This window comes from Nyctereutes procyonoides, unplaced genomic scaffold, assembly GCF_905146905.1.
Source record: "Nyctereutes procyonoides isolate TBG_1078 unplaced genomic scaffold, NYPRO_anot_genome, whole genome shotgun sequence".
NCBI classification, from domain to species: domain Eukaryota; kingdom Metazoa; phylum Chordata; class Mammalia; order Carnivora; family Canidae; genus Nyctereutes; species Nyctereutes procyonoides.
In genome coordinates, this window is record NW_026575118.1 from 625,508 (window position 1) to 642,613 (window position 17,106).

Below are 17,106 nucleotides of genomic sequence, written 5' to 3' on the forward strand. Positions count from 1 at the left end.
CTGCTCTTTGCCTCCTCCAGACCATTCTCATTAGAACACCAAGAACATTTTTCTCAAAATTTAAATTAGACCACATTGCCTCACAGCTTAAAACTCTTTGGCGGCTCCCAAGCCCTGAAACAAAATCTGGGCCCCTCTGAGCATGTCCCATGAGTGTGTCATGTCCCTGTACACCATCTGGTGCCACATCCCATGTCTTGCTAGAACTGTGGTCACGCTTTGTTTTTCCTCAGCATCAAGCCAAGGAAGTAGAGGCCGTTGTATTCCCTCTTCCTCCTGCCTAGAAAGCCCTGCATCTTTTTTTGCAAAGACCTCAGCTAAAAATGTCATCTCCCCAGAGGTCTTCTGATACCATTCTATTTAAACTCAATTTCCCTGATTCTCCATTTTCCTCCATCTTAGCATATTTTTTCCTTCATAATTTATTTTGCAACTTGAGCTTTGTGTTGCTCTTTGCTTTCATTTTGTTTGGCTCTAAACTAGAAAGCTCAGTGTGAACAGGAGCCTTGTCCATCATGCTCACCATGTGTCGCTGGTAACTAGCATGGTGCCTGACATATATGAGGAACTTAATTATTGGGTGAATGGATAAAAGAACACAAAGTTTTCAAGGTGTGGAAGTCCCTGATTTAAACAAGTTAGAAACTTTCATTTTGGATGGAGTGAGAGTGTGCATTCAGAAATTAAGTGCCATTCTGGAGTTATCTCAGTGACTAAAATTCCCAAGTCTATAAGATGCCTGGCTGGCTCAGTAGGTAAAGCATATAACTTTTGATCTTGAGATTGTGAGTTTGAGCCTTACACTGGGTGTGGACATTACTTAAAAAATAAAATTTAAAAAAAAGTAAATAAAAAATAAAATTCCCAAGCCCTTTGCTCTTCCAGCCTAGCGGAGCTAGATCACATTGTTGGGAAAGTTCCATGGAGCTAAAAGCTTGTTTTACCCCTTATGAAGAAAGATTTATTAATGTTCATTTGTAAGTACAAAGATAGCCCAATATGAAATAGGAAGAGTTAGAGCTCTTTGAGGGAGAATGCCAATTGATTACACAGCATGTGTTATTAATACTTGTTATGGTTATATTAAAATCCATGAATCACATGAAATCTCATTTTAAAACCATGGGCTTTTGGCCAAGAACATTATGACAATCTGTTTTGGAGTTAGTCATCATCATCTGGGGAGGGTCTAGAGCAATTAGGTTTGGCTGCTTGCCAACTATAGCACACTAGTATATCGCATTTCCCATTGCTGATGGAAGTGGATGTGTGAGAGGAGGGGGTATTGTCACACTAAGGGAGGTGGGAGTGTATGTGGACCATGAGAACTATGTCTAAGATCCCTTCCAATTGCTTCTGTTCCATCTAAGCCAATTCAACCCAATTAAAACAAAGTTATTGAGGGCTTTCTGAATGTCAGAAACTGCACTAGGAATAGAACAGTGAAAATTTAGACACCTGCTCTACCCTAACAGAATAAGTGGGAGGTGAACAAGACTTCACAAAACCTGAGGATGACGTCAGCACTTGGCTCTCCCATTGGAATATCAAGACACAAGAATTAGCCACGTGGAGTGAACAATAAAAAAATGGAATTTCTTGAATGGTACCAAAATATTTTTAGTTCCTGTTTCCATGAAAGGACCACTGGATGCATTGGAAATGGCCCCAAAATTTGAATCTCCAGCTGTCTTCTGAATGTTTCTCCATTTCCTCTTCATTTGAGCTTCTGCACCAGACCCACATGTTCACTGTATTTCCTGTGTGATATGGAGCCATTTCTTTCTTAATAGTAAAATCCATAAGCACTTCTCTTATTAGTTTTGTGAAATAGTACGATGGCAAACTTACCCAGGATTTCTTGACGTGTTATCCTGCAGCTGATTTTCCATACGCGGTTATGTTCCTGTTACTTATGTCTGACAGGGCCATCACAGTGCCCATTTGAAACCCATGGCTGCCATTGGAGTGCATCTTTTGCTTTCATACTGGCCTCTTGGAGATAATCACCATTTTCTACATTGGGTACTATGTTCGTTGTTAGGATAAATCTTCGAAGCATCCTAGCACCAACATTGCCAAGTAGCATGGCTCATATCAAGCCCAATTTATTTAAAGTTGACAAGAGTTGTCTTATAGTTGGCAGACATTTCCTCCACTTTTTTCAGTTATTTTACTACTGACTGGAAAGAATAGGGATGTTGTGCAAGCCATTAGTTTCTGAGTCTGTTATTTGCTGTATGAAATTAGAGGATTGAATTAGGGTAGAGATTAGACCACTGGGCAATGAGACACATTAGCTCTCAGCTAAGCTTGGGGATTGGCCCTCACAGAATTTAAAAAAAAAAATTTAGTTCATAGGCAACCTTCTAAAATTAGGAGATTTCCCATGAAATTCAAGATTTTGCAAAATCCAAATCTGAATTCCCTGGGAAAATCTGGCCTCAGCGACTCCCTTCTGTGTCTCACATGCTTCTCACATTTGCAAATGGCACGGAGAAAGGCCCAATTGCCCACCTCATTCCTTTTCTGTAGCACCTGAAGATGATGAGGCTCATGCCCTGTTCCTGGTTCTCAGAATTCACCCTTCTGAGAGCAGTTCTTTCTGGTGACCTGAGGAAAAGGATGTGTGTGCTGAGGGCAGTGGGGTTTTGGTTGTAAAAAAAAAAAAAAGAGAGAGAGAGAGAGAGAGACAGAGACAAAGAGACAGAGAAAGAAGAAAATTCTAACCTGAACTGATTGAGAGGGAGTGGTCTTTAAATTGGATGCTGCTCTTCATTTAATGCCAGTTCCAACCTGGTCCATTTTATTTATATTATCTGTCTGGCCTCTCTAGGCATCTGAATTTCCACAAGATAATCTCTAAGTCCCCGTCCCTCTAAATACATCTAAATGTTTCTAAGATATGCTTTCAAGGGTGTTGAGCCTCTGCAGGCAGGTATATCCCTCCTTCCCTGTCCCGATAGAATACCCACCAAGCTAAACACAAAGATAGAACTATTGTCTGTCTGCCTCATTGATTCCTCAGCGCCCAGAAAAATCCCTGGCACCTGGAAGGCACTCAGTAAATATGTGTAGAATAAAGTACTCAAGGTTAGTAATTACCTTTGGAAAGTGTCCACAATGATAAACTGAGAAAATTAGTGTTTAAGAGAGCCCAGATAATCACCTTAATTGCAATATCATTGTATTTTATGTGACCCAGTACAGAGGGATAACCAGTTTAAATTGCTTTGACTTAAATGTGTTGTCGCTTAAACTCTCTATTAAGTCTTGGGTACAAACACAGTGAAGCTTTTAGATTTTACTTTTATTTCTATGGAAAGGATAGGTATATATTCCAGGCAGTAATGAAGCAAAAACAGAGAGCCCAAGCCTTAAAGAAATGAAGAACTTGCTTCCGTGACTAAAAGTAGGCTTAAAAAATGCATTTTCCTCAAGCAGGTTTTCTAAATGGAGCCAGGGTGGGGATAAGCGGTGCAACAGTGTCCCCTCGTGTTCACCATTGGGACTTACATGGCCTGTCTGTGCGGACAGCCTGACAGACGGTCCCCCGTGGGCACACCGGGCATCTGGCTAGAGAACCGCAGTGAGCAAAAGCCACTGAGATCTCGTGAGAGAAATGCCCATCTTTCAAATACGTATGGAATTTGTATTTCAAATACATATTCTGGAGGAAAGGATATGGCTCTTTGAAAATGATTCAGCTTTTTTTTTTTTTAATTTTTTATTTATGATAGTCACAGAGAGAGAGAGAGGCAGAGACATAAGCAGGCTCCATGCACCGGGAGCCCGACGTGGGATTCGATCCCGGGTCTCCAGGATCGCGCCCTGGGCCAAAGGCAGGCGCCAAACCGCTGCGCCACCCAGGGATCCCGAAAATGATTCAGCTTTATTCCTCACCTCCTAGATAGTTATCATAACACAGCTCAGTTTATTGAGAGCCTTCTATGCCCAGGCACTGTGCTAAACACTTCTTATGCATTATCTCATCCTCTTAAAAACTGTAGACAGGTAGTTCATAGGTAAATAATTTGCACAAGAACACAGAGCTTGTAGGTAATCGTACTAAGATGTTTAATTTAGTTCAATTCATATATACCTTACGAAGTGAAAAAAACACATAAACAATTCAAGATTCGATTCTAATCCTTGAATATGAGGAATGTGTGAACTTCCTTTAAAGGAATAAAAAAATTGGGGATCCCTGGGTGGCTCAGCGGCTTAGCGCCTGCCTTCAGCCCAAAGCGTGATCCTGGAGACCTGGGATCGAGTCCCATGTCAGGCTCCCTGCATGGAGCCTGCTTCTCCCTCTGCCTGTGTCTCTGCCTCTATCTCTCTGTGTCTCTCATGAATAAATAAATAAAATCTTTTTAAAAAAATAAAGGAATAAAAAATTTCTCACAGATTTCTCCATCACCGCTTTCCAAAATCAACTTAAATTCTTTTTTAAGTTCTTATTTAAATTTCAGTTAATTAACAGTGTTGTATTGGTTTCAGGTGTACAATATAATGATTTGACACTCCCCTATAACACTCCCCGGTGCTCATCATGACAAGTGTTTAATCCTTAATCCCCATCACCTGTTTCACACTCCTCCCTCCCACCCCCCCGCCCCTGCCCACCCACTGCTCCTCTGGTGGCCAACAGAGTGTTCTCTATAGTTAAGAGTCTGTCTCTTGGTTTGCTTCTCCTCCCCCCCTTCACTCATTTCTTTTGTTTCTTAAATTCCACATATGAGTGAAATCATATACTTGTCTTCCTCTGACTGACTTATTTCACTCAGCATAATACTCTCTAGCTCTATCCACATCTTTGCAAATGGCAAGATTTCAGTCTTTTTGATGGCTGAATAATATTTCATCGTTTATCTATACCACATCTTTATCCATTCACAGTCAATGTTAATTTGGGGTGGTTTCATGGTTTGGTTATTGTAAATAATGCTGCTATAAATATCAGGGTACACGTATCCTTTTGAATTAGTATTTCTGTATTCTTTGGGTAAATACCCAGTAGTGCAATTGCTGATTATATGATAGCTCTATTTTTAACTTTTTGAGGAGCCTCCATACTGTTTTCCAGAGTGGCTGCACTATTTTGCATTCCCCCCAACAGTGCAGGAGGGTTCCCCTTTCTCCACATCCTTGCCAACACTTGTTTCCTGTGTTGTTGATTTTAGCCATTCTGACTGGTGTGAGGTGGTTTCTCATTGTGGTTTTGGTTTGCATTTCCCTCATGATGAGTGATTTGGAGCATCTTTTAGGAGCAACTTAAATTATTTTGATCATAGTGCTGGCTGCTTTAAGACATCGAAAAAGATTAGATAAGAACTCTGTATATCTTTAGCTTTTACATGACTATACAATAAAAACAGATGTACAAACACGAACAGAATTATCATTCAATGAGATGTATTGTCATAACTTCAAAATAACGGCAATCACGTGGCACTCAGGTAAAAATGAAAACATGTGAGTTGCCTGGCCTAGGTCAGGCTGTGTTCCCAAAGTTGTGGGGAGAGCGGCAAACAACAAACAAATAACTAGTAAAGTATGTAGTGTGTCAGGTGATGGCAAAGGCCATGGAGAGGGACCACACAGGGAAAACACAGGGTGGTCAGGGAAGGGGCATGTATGCCGAAACCTGAAGGGGCTGAGGGAGCAGGCCTGGCTATCTGCAAGGAGAATGTTCCACAGGGACCTGCCACAAAGGAACAGATTCTGAGTTTGGAGTGTTTGGTGTATTGGAGGAAAAGAAAGTTGGCCAGTGGGATGGGAGCAGGGAGGGAGTTGTAGAAGAGGTGAGGTCAGGGCAAGGCAAACTATATGCCAGATAATGATGTCTGCTGAAATTACCTCTTGGATTCATCTCCTACGGCTGCCCAAGGTGATGTTACTCCCTTATACACAGCCATTCACAGCTCTGCAGATAGATTATACTCATTCACCCTTCCGTGCCTTCTTTGCTGATCTGGGCTGACTCTTCATCACATATCAAGTCAAGCTTAATCATGGCCTGCCTTGGAAAGCCTCCCCCACCCTGATGAGGCAAGCATCCTTTCGGAATACCTTGACACCTAGTGCACAGCTCTGTCCTGTCCTTCCATCCCTGTGTTCTAGCTGATGGCTTATTTATCTACCTGGAGCACTAGAAAACAAGCTTCTTGAGAGCAAGAAGCTTTCTTTCTCTTTTTTTATCCAATATCTTCAATGCGTAAATACCCATATGGTCATAATAGATCATTAAGATAGATAATATTTGTTGAATGAATAAATGATATCAGTAATCACTCATTTTAATAATACCAACCTGGACTGTGGTGCTTAATTGGTGTGCCGGCCTCTAGTACTTGCTACCAACTGTGCAGGGTCACTAGGTGCCAGGCGTTGAAATGAATCAGGCAGATTATCGTTGGTCATTATTCATTATCTTCCAGCAGTCCTACAAAGTAGATATGATTCTTACCTTTAATTATAAGAAGAATAAAATGAGATGGGTTTAAAAAAAGTTACATTCTACCACCCAGAGCCAGAATTTGAATCCAAGTTTATCTAAATCCAAAACTACACCAAGCTGTAAATTGAACACATGTGGATGAGAAACTAAATTTGGTATAATTTTCCAAGTTTCTTGAGAAATAAGTATCATCTGTAAGAGATTTATAGAAAATCTTTCCAGGTGGCACCAGGGTGGCTCAGTCAGTTAAGCATTTGCCTTTGGCTCAGGTCATGATCTCAGGGTCCTGGAGCCACAGGACCCACATCGGGCTCCTTGCTCAACAGAGAGCCTGCCTCTCCCTCTCCCTCTGCCTGCCACTCTCCCTGCTTATGCTCTATTTGTGAAATAAAATCTTTAAAAAGAAAGAAAGAAAAAAATCTTCCCATACTGTATTTATATTGCTTGACATCACTGTGGTTTTATAGGAAAAAAAGATGGAAGGCCATCTGCCAATCACTCAGCCATTGTGAAGATGTTGGCAGAGTTTGCAACAAGAAATATAGGAAGAGCATCTGGAACTGAGGTGACATGAAGACATGAAGACTCCAGATCCTACTGAAGGAGGGACATTTATGAATATGGCATTTCTCTAGCTGTTATTTCCTAATATTGTATGTACTATGTAGAACAATATTCATATATGTACAGAGAAAATAGGTCCAAAGGGTATAAAACAGTGTTCTGGTTATTTCTAAGTTACAGAAGTTTCTATTTCTTTCCCCCTGTGCTTTCCTGCATTTACTAAAAGTTTCCACAACTTAAAAAAGAATTATGGTGGAACCCAATAAGAAAATGAATCCAGTTAAGACTGGGCAAAAGAGGGACACCTGGGTGGCTCAGCGGTTGGGCGTCTGCCTTCAGCTCAGGGAAAGATCCCGGAGTTCCGGGATCGGTTCCCACGTCGGGCTCCCTGCATGGAGCCTACTTCTCCCTCTGCCTGCGTCTCTGTCTCTTCCTCTCTGTATGTGTTTCTCATGAATAAATATATAAAATCTTAAAAAAAAAAGGACTAGGCAAAAGGCCTGAACAGACACTTCACCAAAGAAGATAGATAGATGGCATATGAAAAGATGGTCAAAATCATATGTCATTAAGGAGTTGCAAATTAAAACAATGAGTTACCACTATACACCTATTAGAATGGTTAAAGCCCAAAAGACTAACACCTAATACTGGTGAACATGTGGAGCAAAGGAACTTTCATTCATTGTTGGTGAGAATGCAACAGATATAACCATTTTGGAATAGAGTTTGGTGGTTTCTTACAAAACTAAACATATTAGTACCATGAATCCAGCAATCACATTCCTTGGTTCTTACCCGAAGGAACTGAAAAGTTACATCCACACAAAACCCGCACAGGAATGCTCATATTAGCTTTATTCATAGTTGCCAAAAGTTGGACACAAACAAGATGCCTTTCTGTACATGAATGGGTACACACTCTGTGGTACATCCATACAATGGAATATTATTCTGCACTACAAATGAGCTATCAAGTCATGACAAGAAATAAAAGTTTAAATATATATTTCTAAGGATTTTATTTATTTATTTGGAGAGAGAGAGAGAGAGAGAGAGGCAGAGACACAGGCAGAGGGAGAAGCAGGCTCCATGCAGGGAGCCCGATGCAGGACTCAATCCCGTGTCTCCAGGATCTTGCCCTGGGCTGAAGGCAGCGCTAAACCACTGAGCCACCCAGGATGCCCTTAAATATATATTTCTAAATGAAAAAAAAAAAGCAGTCCGAAGTGGCTACATGCTGTATAATCCCAAGTATATGACATTCTGGAAAAGGCAAAACTGTAGAGATGGTTAAAAGATCAGTGGTCATTGGGGGTTCAGGGGAGGGACAGATGAATAGGAAAAGCACCGGGGGGGGGGTTGTTGTCCTGTATGAAACTATAATGGTAGATAGATGTCATTATACATTGGCACAAGCTTATAGAATGTACACCACCAAGAGTGAATCCTTGGTGGCACCTGGATGGCTCAGTTGGTTAAGTGTCTACTTTCGGCTCAGGTCATGATCTCAGGGTCCTGGGATCAAGTTCCACATTGGGCTCTCTGCTCAGTAGGAGTCTGCTTCTCCCTCTGCCTCTACCCCAACTTGTGCTTTCTTTTTCTTACTCTCTCTCAAATAAATAAAATCTTAAAGAAAAAGAAAAGAGTGAACCCTAATGTAAACTGTGGACTCTGGTTTACAACGATGTGTCAGTGTTGGTTCAAACATAACATTCTGGGGCATGGTGTTGATAGTGGAGGAAGCTGTTGTGGGGGACGTATACGGGAATTCTTTGCGTTTCCCTTTCAATTTTGCTGTGAACTTAAAACTCCTCTAGAAAATAAAGTCTACTCATGTTTTTTAAGTTTATGACAAGAAATTTTTCTATTCAAAATTGAGGAGAACGCACTCCAAATTGTCTTTGTTTGTATATCTTGCCATTCCAGAACAGAAATAATCTTGATGAGAAAGTGGAGGTGACAGCAAATATAGGAGATGCCGGAGAATATGTTTCAGACTACTGCAGTATTTGGGAAAGTACTCATAAATAATCATCTCAGGGACAGCCTGGGTGTCTCAGTGGTTTAGCCTGGTGATCCTGGAGACTAGGGATTGAGTCCCACATCCGGTTTCCAGCATGGAGCCTGCTTCTCCCTCTGCCTGTGTCTCTGCCTCTCTGTGTGTCTCTCTCATGAATAAATAAATAAAATCTTAAAAAAAATAATGATCTCAGAGGAAGAGATTGAGTAAACCTCTTTGTCTGATGTCAGAATTAGCCAGCAGTCCTGATAGGTCAGCAGGCAGCATTCACTCAGTCTGCAAAACGACCCAGTGAGTCATTAATATTTTCTCACTTTACAAGTCAGCAAGAGGGCACAGAAAGATCGCTCTGTTACTAGCCATCCACTGGTAAAATGTGGGAAACAGTCTAACTGCTCTGCTATGCCATCTCTTAATGACAATAGCTAGCCCCAGGGCCTCCAAAAACAGCTCTGCACATTGTTTCTCTTACAAGGTTGCCCCCCACCAAAGCAGCTTGGGGATGGAAATCCAATCCCCATTCAGCTTGCCTCACTGTGGGCCCAGAGAGGTGCTCACCTAATTAGCACAGAGGTGCTCTGAGCCAGGTATGGAATTTGTGTGGATTTTATCTCATTTAATTCATTTGTCACACACCCCACCCATTCTGCTTTCAAGATCCCATTGCTTTCTACACATGCAAAGAACTCCATATTGCTTACATTTTAAGAAATTTAGGTCACACAAATCATTTGCCAACCTACCTATGAACACCACCAGCTTGCCTTGGTTTCATCTGTCAGAAGATGATTATAGATGTTAACTGCTTGCATAGCTTTTAACTAAGCAGCTAGATCAACTGGGGGAGAATTTGTAACTTTGAAATAGACCTTTGATAATTTAAAAACATAACAGTTTTATTTTTTATTTTTTATTTATTTATGATAGGCACACAGTGAGAGAGAGAGAGAGAGGCAGAGACACAGGCAGAGGGAGAAGCAGGCTCCATGCACCGGGAGCCCAACGTGGGATTCGATCCCGGGTCTCCAGGATCACACCCTGGGCCAAAGGCAGGTGCTAAACCGCTGCGCCACCCAGGGATCCCAACATAACAGTTTTAAACCTGTATGTTCTGCATCTGAGAACTAATGTACTTATCTAGTCACTTATGCATCCAATAAACACTTGTGTTTGTTCATTTCTTTTTTTTTAATTTGAGGGCCAGGCATTATTTGGTAAGGAGAATTTGATAAATAAGATATTTGTTACCTTAAAGAAATTCCTAGTTGGGGTGCCTGACTGGCTTAGTTGGTGGAGCAGGCAATTCTTGATCTCAGAGTTGTGAGTTCCAGCCCCACATTGGGTGCAGAGATTACTTATTTTTTAAAAGAAAGAGAGAAAGGAAGGAAAGAAGGAAGGAAGGAAGAAGTCAAAGTTACCTCATCTAACTAAACTAGGAATTTCCAGTACAGAGGTCACTTACTTAAAATTGCTGTAGTTTCCTCATAGAATCTCCTCAAACCATGCTCTCTGATGGTGGTCTCAGAGAAGTGCTCAAAATGGAATTGCTTTTTAAGTTGGTAAAGTTCTTTTTTTTTTTTTTTTTAAGTAATCTCTACATCCAATGAAGGGCTCAAACCCATAACATTGACATCAAGAATCGCCCCCTCTACCAACTAAACTAGCCAGGTGCCCCATAATTATTAAAATTCTTGATAAGCTCTAAGCTTAATTATACTACCTGAAAGAGAATAACATTTTTATGAATTATGTAAATAAATCTTCAAAATTAGTAACAATTAGCATAATGCTTCCCAGATAGTGGGGCATTTTCACAGACATATTTCATTTGATACTCATAAATCCTCGGAAGGAAAGTTTTAATTTACTTTCATTTCTTTCTGGGGGATTAAGTATGCCCAGTAAGGTTTGCTCATGGTCTTTCAGCTAATAATACGCAGAGCCAGAGTCCAAACCAAGCCAAGTATCATGCAGATTTTACAATGACATTACAAACTCCTCTGTTGTATTTTGTTACTCCACTCTTGACAGTGATATTGTTGTTCACTGATAGCTTGATAAAAAGATTTATGTTATGATAATTCAATATGATACGGATAACTTTAAATAGATCTGGAAAGTAGTATCTAATTTGGTGGAAGCCACTGTCGCTCGTAACAACTTATAATGGCTAGATCCATGGCATTTTGTATGCTGTATTGTCAAAGCACTCGTAATGGCTAATTCATTAGGCTTTGCAATGAAAGGAATCCCTGAATTGATGTAAGTTCAGTTTTGTTAATTTCACGAACTTGCATGAACAACCACCAGGAAATTGCTAGGAAAGTAGTGCCATCTAGTGGTAAGATCAGGTGCCTGCAATAATTGCAAATAATTTATTCAGCCATAAAAAAGAATGAAATTTTGTTAATTGCAACATCATGGATGAATCTTGAAAACGTGTGGCAAGTGAAAGAACTCAGACACTAAAGGTCACATATTGTATGATTGCATTTATATGAAATATCCAAAATAGGTAAATCCATAGAAACAGCAGTAAGTGCTTGCCAGGGCTAGGGGAAAGGGAGAATGGGGAGTAACTGCTCAGTAGGCAGGGTTTTCTTTTGGGGTGACAGAAATGTTTTGGAACTAGATAGTGGATGCATAAGGTGGTGAATGTATTAAATGTCACTGAATTGCTTGCTTTAAAATGGTTAATTTTGTTGTATGAATTTCACTTCATTAAGACATACTTTTAATAAAATACATGTATGAAACATATTAATTTGTAATAACTGAATTTACGCGAAGCATATAATAAACCACATTTGTCCTGTCATTTGTTGACTGAGGCAATGTTCTAGGTGTTATGAGGGTATGAAGGTGTGTAACCCAGTTTCTGTCCTTAAAAGTCACAATGTAGTGGTGAAGCCTTGTACATTCAAATAACAATAGTAGAAGGTGGAATGTGATAAGTGGCACAAGGGAGAGGAAAGATAACTACTCTAGTCAACTGGAGAAGGGCACAACATCTCGGAGGTGGGAGGCTGAGGCAGGGTGGCCGTTAGTAAAGACCTCTGAAAAGTTTCCAGAGCCGGAGCTTGATGGAAACCAGCATACAGGTGCAGAGAACCTCAGCTTTAATCTAAATATGCTGCCATTGAGCCCAACTAGTGTAGGAGAGTACATCTCGCTGATGCCTGTTCTAGCAGCAAGATGAGGCACTAATATTCTGAAAGGCAGCTCTCACCTAGAGGGCACAAAGCCAACAGGTAGACATGCATTGCTGAGAGGTAGGGGCAGTCTGTGGAGTCCTGGTCACCCAGAGCTGAGGCAGGTGATGGTGAAGGATGGTGGCTTAAGGGAGTTCCACATGATGGATTCAGAACCCAGGTCTGGGGAGGTCAACTTGGAGAATTAGACCAGAAGCGAGGGAGCAGAGCCTGGACTCAGATGTTGGCACACAATGCTCATTCCTTCTTTCTACCTAGTATTTTGGGTGGTCATCTCATTTATTTCCCATTATTCATCATATAGCAAATACTTGCTGAGTACCAGAAACTGTCTAAACCTTGGAAACAAAAAAAAATTTAAAGGCAGCATTCTTGCACACAAAGGGTTTTGTAGTCTTTGAAGAACTTATCCATTAACCATGATCATATAGTCACATAATTTGCTTTAGTGACAGTATATACAGGGGTGCTCAGGGAGAGGAATCCTGAAGTCTGATTGGGAGAAAGAAAAGAACCAGTGTTCTCCAATCTTATGAACTCCAACACCCCTTCCTTTTAAGTAAGAAATACATTATAATGCCCCTTTGGCTATCCTGAAATAAAATTCCTGGATACAATTTACCTAACAGAATTTTAAAAGAATCACCCTAAATACCCTTTGTAATACACTGAAATTAATACAAAGGAATAAAAAGGACAACAATTTATAATATAAAATGTTTCAACAAGTGATTGGTCATAATTGCATTAAAAGGCAAAATAACTTAAGCCCATGGTAGAATTACCATAGATGTGACAGCAAGAACACAGAATAATATAGGTATAGTGTTCTTAACTTAAATGCGCAGATACACACAAAATCTTGTACAAGAATGTCTGTGGGGCAGCCCGGGTGGCTCAGTGGTTTAGCGCCGCCTTCAGCCCAGAGCCTGATCCTGAAGCCCCGGGATCGAGTCCCACATCGGGCTCCCTGCACGGAGCCTGCTCCTCCCTCTGCCTGTGTCTCTGCCTCTCTCTGGTCTCTCATGAATAAATAAATAAAATCTTTAAAAAGAAATAAAATAAAAAGCAATTTACCACATATATAATCTAAAAGAGCTCTCAATGACCAAAGCTGGAAGAATCTGAGCAACAAAATCAATAAAATAGCATTGGGTTAAAGAATAAAATAAATATCTATGAATCCATACTGATATAAATGAATAGATAAGTGGGTAAAAAAAGACAAGTCTCCCAAGCAGAAGAATTCTGAATAAATTATGCAGAAGTAGAGCATAACACCCCACTTTTTACGCTTCTCAGAGACTTCCTTCCAAAGAGCCCAATATAGGAAGGAGGAAAAAGAGAAATTTTACAGTAGAGAAACCTAACAAACACTACCTCAGCCAGGTGGTTGAGGCAAACCTCAGCAGCAATGCCATGTTAATAGTACGTATCCTTGATGTAAGGTGATAAGAATGGCACTCTACCTCTGTGGTCTTCCCCAAACCCATCACCTCAGTCTGATCATGAGAAAACACCAGACAAATCCCAATTGATGGACTTTCTACATGATGCTTGTCCAGTACTTACTGCTGTCAAGGTCATCAAAAACAAGGACTCTGTCCCATCCAAGAAGAACTTAAGAAAATATGACAACAAACTGTAATGCAGTATCCTAGATGGGATCCTGGAACAGAAAAAGAACATTAACTAGAACTACAGAACTCTGAAAAAAGTATTAGTTAGCAATATTGGTTCACTGGGGAGCCTGGGTGGCTTAGTTGGTTAAGCGTCTGCCTTTGGTTCAGGTCATGAGCTCAGGGTCCCACGTGGGGCTCCCTGCTTGATGGGAAGTCTGCTTGTCCCTCTTCCTCTGTCTCTCTCCCCTGCTCATGCTCTCTCTCTCTCTCTAAAATAAATAAATAAAAATTTAAAAAATAATATTGTTTCATTCATTGTAACCAATGTATCCTGTTATTGTGAGATGTTAAGAGAGAGAAAACCAGTATACTGTATAGAGGAGCCCTGTACTATCTTCTCATTTTATTTTCTCTAAACCTAAAGCTGCTTTAAAGTAAAAATATATTTAAATGTGTGTTTCAACACACGATAAAGGCATGGATCTTTATTATATTTCATGCATTTAGAGAAGTATAGGTAATAACATAAAAGATAGTCATTTACCCCAAACCCAGCCTATTTCTCAACATATGAAACCACCTCATGTTATCTATGCCTTTCTCCCCACATAACCTTATCTTGAACTTCATGTTTATTAGTCCCATGCGTGTTTTCATTTTTTTAAGATCTTATTTATTTATCTGACAGAGAGAGAGCACAAACAGGAGGAGCAGGGGCAGAGGGAGAGGGAGAAGCAGAGAGCCCCCACCCTGGGATCATGACCTGAGCAATGGCAGATGCTTAACCCACTGAACCACCCAGGGAACCACCATGTGTGGTTTTATTTTTTTTTAATTTTTATTTATTTATGATAGTCACAGAGAGAGAAAGAGAGAGAGGCAGAGACACAGGCAGAGGGAGAAGCAGGCTCCATGCACTGGGAGCCCGATGTGGGATTCGATCCCGGGTCTCCAGGATCACGCCCTGGGCCAAAGGCAGGCGCCAAACCGCTGCGCCACCCAGGGATCCCATGGTTTTATATTTCCAATATGCAAGCATGTCTCCATAACCAATCTGTAGGTTTAAGATCACTTATTTCCATGAGTACCTATACATACAAATGAATAGGAAAAAAACCTCTAAACATATAGACCAAATTACCATCTGTGCTCATTTCTGAGGAGATGGAGGGTAAACAAGGGTAAAATGAGATTCTCATTTAATGTGTTACTGAATTATCACAAGAAAGTTATATTAGTTTTATATCTTTTAAATTATTTTTTATTATTTTTATAATTTTTTAAGTAATCCTACACCCAACATGGGACTTGAACCCACAACCCTGAAATCAAAATCATATGTTCCCCTGACTGAGCCAATCAGGAACCTCTGCTTTTATAATTTTTAAATTGGCAAAACAACAACAAAACAAATGTGGTTTGTTTATTTATGTATTTACTTATTTTTGAAAATGTAAGGTTGATTGATTGATTGATTGATTGAGTTAGAGAGGGAGAGAAAGCAGGGGGAAGAGGCAGAGGGAGATGGAGAGAGAGAATCTGAAGCAGACTTCACGCCCAGCATGGAGCCCAACATGGGGCTTGCTTTCACAACCCAGAGATCATGACTTGAACCAAAATCAAGAGCTGCAGCTTAACCAACTGAGCCACCCAGGTGCCCCCAAAGAAACACATTTTAGATCACATTATCCTGCTCAGAAAATCTTTCACTAATTGCCTTCACCTCACAGAATGTCCTGCAGCCGGAAGCTCTCACTCATGTTCATGTGTACTTACCGTCAATTCTCTCTGCTGCGTTGAATCCTGCGTTGAATCCAATGGCTCCCAACCCTGATTTCACACTTAGAATCACTCAGGGGGAGTTTCACAATCCTGGCCACCTGATATCTTTCTTGACGAATTAACTGACGACTCTGCAGATGGGGCCAAGGAATCTGCATTCTAACAAGTCTCACAAGTGATTTCTAAGCTCATTAATGGCTTTAACACAAACCAAACATTAAGCAGATTTTAACACTTGCCTGAGACATCTAAATGGTTCTTGGTCTTGTTAACAAAACAAGTATCCTGTGTGGTAGAAAACTGCTCAATATTACAGGGAAAAAAAATGCTTGAATAATTGAATGATGTTTGTTTTTATAATAAAATCTTGTGGGTAGAAATCAAATGTCTAGGCAAAAGAATTGTCCAATTCCTCATGTTGTCACGGGTACTTAGAAGGCTCCCGGGAAATATCTTTTGGTCGAATGGATGGAGAAGTAACTGAATAAAAAAATATTACCAGTGAGTCCAAACGGCTGAAGAAAGTCTAACTGGAGGGAGCACTCACTTGGCAAGATTTTTTTTTATTTTATTTATTCATTTGAGATAGCATGAGCCGGGGCAGAGGGAGAGGGAGAAGTAGGCTCCCCACTGAGCAGGGAGCCGGATGCGGGGTCGATCCTAGGACCCGGTGATCATGACCTGAGCTGAAGGCAGATGCTTAACTGAGGGAGCCACCCAGGTGCCCCACTTGTGCAAGATTTACCGAGTACATTCTCTGCACCCAGACCCAGTGCTGAACCCCAGAGTCATTAAGATTCTACCAAAATTAGGATTTTTTGGTTTTTAATGGCTGAGGTGGGGAGAAAAATGATGTCAACACATATTCTGCCTTTATACATTTCTCTTTTTCTTACTCTTTGCTGATGAGGAAAATGAATTCTCTCAGTGTTTTGACTTAGCACTGAATCTACAAGGAAGGTAATGTCCTAACGAGAGGACAGAGTGAGTGAGCTGGAAGGGGATGAGGGGCAAGAATCCTGAGGGTATAGGCTACTTCTATTTACTCCCCTGAACAGCTGTACACATCTGCAGAGTTATCATTTCTGAGTGGGCATTCCAAACCTTCTTTGCGTTCCCAAGGACAGAGTAAAAGAGGGTAAATTATGTCCCCTCAAACTTCAAAGCAACAAAAATTTAAGGAAATTCAAATAGACTACTTTGGTTATTAATGCACAGTGCCAGCGTAGTCCTGCCATCTGTTTGAAATCATGAGTGCCACAAACGTTACATAGTCTTCAATAAATATTTGAACCAGCTGCCCAGATGAACTTTTGCTAATAGTATTTTTTTAAAGCATATGATTCTAAGCTTGATGTGTAACAGAAGTATACAGATTTTTTTTAAAAAGGCTAGAAAGCCTTTCCCAGTAGAATGGAATGTAAAGGTCAATTATATGCTTAT